This window comes from Penaeus vannamei, chromosome 42, assembly GCF_042767895.1.
Source record: "Penaeus vannamei isolate JL-2024 chromosome 42, ASM4276789v1, whole genome shotgun sequence".
NCBI classification, from domain to species: Eukaryota; Metazoa; Arthropoda; class Malacostraca; order Decapoda; family Penaeidae; genus Penaeus; species Penaeus vannamei.
The window spans coordinates 2,701,824-2,706,823 of NC_091590.1; the positions used below are offsets into that span (position 1 = coordinate 2,701,824).

The 5,000-nt window shown below is 31.2% G+C and overlaps 1 protein-coding gene across 1 annotated transcript in view; it reads right to left on the minus strand.

The window, feature by feature from the left end:
* The window catches only part of LOC113829550 (tubulin alpha chain), a 33,598-nt gene that overhangs the window by 28,082 nt on the left and 516 nt on the right, over positions 1-5,000 (minus strand). The gene's annotated exons all lie outside the window — the stretch shown is intronic.

Here is a 5,000-nt window from a genome sequence, read left to right on the forward strand (position 1 = left end):
CATTTTTAAAACCGATTCTCAACTATTTCTCTCTCTCGGGGAATCCCGCTAATAATAATAATTCCATACTGCAGTTTGTTAATAAAAAAACGCTAATAGTAATAATTCCCTACTTTGCTTTATTAAAAAAAAGAAAGAAAAAAAGAAAAACAAAAAATCCGCTAATAATAATAATTTCATACCTTGCTTTATTAAAAAAAAAAAAAAAAAAAAATCCGCTAATGATAGTAATTCCCTACCTTGCTTTATTAAAAAAGAAAGAAAAGAAAAAAATCCGTTAATAGTAACAATTCCCTACCTTGCTTTATTAAAAAAAGAAAAAAAGAAAAAAAAGAAAAAAATCCGCTAATAGTCATCATTTTTAAAAAAGAAAGAAAGAAGAAGAAAAAAATCCATAATAGTCATCATCTTTAAAAAAGAAAGAAAAAAGAAGAAAAAATCCGCTAATAGTCATCATTAAAAAAAAAGAAAGAAAAAAATCCGCTAATACTCATCATTAAAAAAAAAAGAAAAGAAAAAAAAATCCGGTAATACTCATCATTAAAAAAAAAGAAAGAAAAGAAGAAAAAAAAAAATCAGCTAATAATCATGATTAAAAAAAAAAAGAAAAGAAGAAGAAAAAAATCCGCTAATAGTCATCATTTTAAATCATTAAAAAAAGAAAAAAAATCCGCTAATAGTCATCATTAAAAAAGAAAAAGAAAAAAAAATCCGCTAATAGTCATTAAAAAAAAAAAGAAAGAAAGAAAAAAGAAAAGAAAAATCCGCTAATAGTCATTAAAAAAAAAGAAAGAAAAGAAAGAAAAGAAAAGAAAAGAAAAAAATCCGCTAATAGTCATCATTAAAAAAAAGAAAGAAAAGAAAAGAAAAGAAAAAAATCCGCTAATAGTCATCATTAAAAAAAAGAAAAGAAAGAAAAGAAAAGAAAAGAAAAAAAATCCGCTAATAGTCATCATCTTAAAAAAAAAAAGAAAAGAAAAAAACATCCGCTAATAGTCATCATTAAAAAAAAAAAGAAAGAAAAGAAAAGAAGAAGAAAAAAAAATCCGCTAATAGTCATCATTAAAAAAAAAAAAAAAACGAAAGAAAGAAAAGAAGAAAAAAAATCCACTAATAGTCATCATTAAAAAAAAAAAAAGAAAAGAAAAAAAGAAAAAAATCCGCTAATAGTCATCATTTAAAAAAAAGAAAGAAAAGAAAAGAAAAAAAACCGCTAATAGTCATCATTTACCGGCCGTACTTTAAGCTTTTCGTTGCATCGATCCATGACGTCACGGAAGGCCCTCTCGCACAGGTGGCTTGTGTGTACCTTGGGTTGTGTTGCTGTAGAAGCGGGGTGGGAGGGTGGGGAGACAACAACAGACAGGTGAAGGGGAGTGACCCTTTGGTTACTTTTTGTTTTGTTTTTTGTTTTTATATAGCATTTTTTCTTTTTTCTGACTTTTTTATGTGGTTTCGTTTTCTTTTTGTACTTTTTCTTGTTTTGTTTTTTCGTATTTATTTTCACTTTCTTGTTTTTTTGTTTTGTTTTCGTTTTCTTGTTCTTACCTTTTTTGTTTTGCTTTTTATGTCTTTGTTTTCTTTTTCTTACTTTTTCTTTGTTTTTTGCTTTTTATGTTTTTCAACTTCTTGAGAAAGGTTATGGAGTTGTTGAGATGTGAAATTTTTTTAAGGGGGGAGGTGGGGAAGGAGGAGGAGAAGAAGGAGAAGGAGGAGAAGGAGGAGGAGAAGAAGAAGAAGAAGAAGAAGAAGAAGAAGAAGAAGAAGAAGAAGAGGAAGAGGAAGAGGAAGAGGAAGAGGAAGAAAAAGAAAAAGAAAAAGAAAAAGAAAGAAAATAAAAATAAAAGATAAAGATAAAGAAAAAGAAAAATAAAAAGAAAAGAAAAAAGAAAAAAGAAGAAGAAGAAGAAGAAGAAGAAGAAGAAGAAGAAGAAGAAGAAGAAGAAGAAGAAGAAGAAGAAGAATAGAAGAAGAAAAGGAAGAAGGAAAAAGAAAAAGAAAAGAAAAAGAAAGAAAAAGAAAAGAAAAGAAAGAAAGAAAAAGAAAAGAAAAAGAAAGAAAGAAAAGAAAGAAAGAAAAGGAGAAGGAGAAGGAGAAGGAGAAGGAAAAGGAGGAAGGAGAAGGAGAAGGAGAAGGAGAAGGAGAAGGAGGAGAAGGAGAAGGAGAAGGAGAAGGAGAAGGAGAAGAGGAATAGGAATAGGAATAGGAAGAAGGAGAAGAAGAAGAAGAAGAAGAAGAAGAAGAAAGAAGAAGTAGAAGGAGAAAGAAGTAGGAGAAAAAAAGAAGGAAAAGGGAAAAAAGGAGAAAGAGAGGAAGAAGAAGAAGAAAAAGAAGAAGAGGAAGAAAAGAAGATGAAGAAAAAACTCACACACGGGAAAACATGGACAGGATATCCCCGACAAAAAAAGAAAAAAAAAAGTATTTAAAAAATCGTACACCGTCAAGAGTTTTTCTTCTCGACTTTAAATTACATCCACTTGTGTTCCCTTACCTTAACGACCTCCCCCCCCCTCCCCCCCTCCACTCGTGCACTAATTAACCCTCAAGTTACCTGCGCGAACGCCTCCATACCTGTGCCTGGCCGCGTTTTCTTTCGTGTTCTTTAAATATCTCTCTTTCAGTAGATTCTCTTAAAAGGTCACTAGAATTTACGAAAATTAATTACGATTTTCGAAATTTAACGTGGAAAACTAACGCAATGTCGATATCTATATCTATATCTATCTATATATATTTATATTATTCTTCTATATAATTAATATCATTATTTTTATGCACCTGAAGAAAAAAAAGAAATTCGGTATTTTTCCCGCCCTTTTTTGTGCATTCGAGATTGCAAATAACACGCCATTCTCGTCACCGTAGTTTTGGATATTATTTTTCGATATAATTATAATTATTATTTCTAGTCATCTGAAAAAACGAACGCAATTTTGACATTTTTCCCGCCCTTTTCCGTCCTTTTTTTATGAATTTGAAGCTGCAAATAACACGCCATTCTCTTCACCGTAGTTTTAGATATTATTTTTCGATATAATTATCATAATTTCCATTCACTTAAAAAAGAAAAACTAAAGCAATTTCCATAGTTTTCCCGTCCTTTTTTGTGCATTCGAGTTTGCAAATAACACGCCATTCTCTTCACCGTAGGTTTAGATATCATTTTTCGATATAATTATTATCATTACTTCCATTTACTTAAAAAAGAAAAACTAAAGCAATTTCGTTACTTTTCCCGCCCTTTTTTGTGCATTCGAGGTTGCAAATAACACGCCATTCTCTTCACCGTAGGTTTAGATTTTATTTTTCGATATAATTTTTATCATCACTTCCATTCACTTTTAAAAAAAGAACCAACTAAAGCAATTTCGATAGTTTTCCCGCCCATTTCCCTCCTTTTTTGTGCATTCGAAGTTGCAAATAACACGCCGTTCCCTCCACCGTAGTTTTGTATCGGAACCGCCGTAAACAAAGGGAATGATTGAATGATGTCGTCTGCTGTTGAGTCTCCCGGGACCTTTTTACGAGGCTGGGGAGGGAAGCCAAGCCCTTAGAATAGAACGGTCGGGAATAATGACGAAGTACTGGTCCTAGGTGGAGGGTATTGTTTGTTATTAGTTATTATTGTTGTTATTATTACTGTTTTTGTTGCTGTTGTTATTATTGCTGTTGCTTTTATTGTTGTTATTGTTGCTGTTGCATTATTGTTGTTTTTGTTGGTTGTTATATTTACTGTTATTATTGTTATTATTATTATTGTTTTTTTATCGTTATCGTTATTATTTTGTTACCATTATCATTATTGTTATTATCATTATCATAGTTGTTACCATTATCATTATCAATCATTATCTTTATTATTAACATTAACATTAACAGTATTATTATTGTCATTATCACTTTATTACTATGATATGCCAATTCGGTTCCACGCTTGCATTTTGTCGTTAATATTGATATCAACAATATTACAATTATCATTATATTTTATTCTCTATTTTCCAACATATCAATGAAAACGACCCCTTAATTCAATACCATTATGTATCGTGTACCATTATTACTTATTATAATTACTTCCGGAATTATGATACATATTGTTTGATCTGTATCGCACAATAGTCATATTTCTTATGCTGTGTTATGTTTTTTTTAAATTTTAATTAAATGAAATAGTAAAGTGAAATATGGGAAAAAATAGAGCAAAGGGCACACAAAAATAATTAAGTATCGCTTATGATTGACTTCAATATTATGATTCAAGAATAAGGTAGAATGAATTAGAACTGAATGAGATCAAATCAAATTAAATGAAAAATGAACTTTTGACATAAATTAGTACCTGATTTAATTCATTACCATTCATTCATAAATTGATACATGATTTAATTCATTACTATACATAAAAAGTAGAAAAACCAACACAGTTATTTCGAAAGCGTAAAATAAACCCATTTTCTTTCATATTTTGTAATAAAAAATCGGTCAGCTGGTCAATTTCATGAACATAAGAGCTAACAGCGTCGAAATATTAAATTAACTAATTTCTCCTTTTGTAATTATTCACTTTCGTGCCCCATGATAAAGAGAGAGGGAGAGCGAGAGAGAGAGAGAGAGAGAGAGAGAGAGAGAGAGAGAGAGAGAGAGAGAGAGAGAGAGAGAGAGAGAGAGAGAGAGAGAGATGGAGATAGAGATGATAGAGAGAAGAGAGAGAGAGAGAGATGGATAGAGAGAAGAGAGAGAGAGAGAGAGATGGATAGAGAGAAGAGAATAATAAAAAGATGGATTGATATTGACCTTTCTAAAAAACCAGAACTCGGGTCTTCTATTATAAGGATTAATTTGGAGTGCAATATGATAAAGATGAATGGCGAGAGAGAGGGAGGGAGAGAGAGGAGAGGAGAGGGAGAGAGGGAGAGGGAGAGGGAGAGGGAGAGGGAGAGAGAGAGGGAGAGGGAGAGGGAGAGGGAGAGAGATGGATAGAGAGGGAGAGGGAGAGA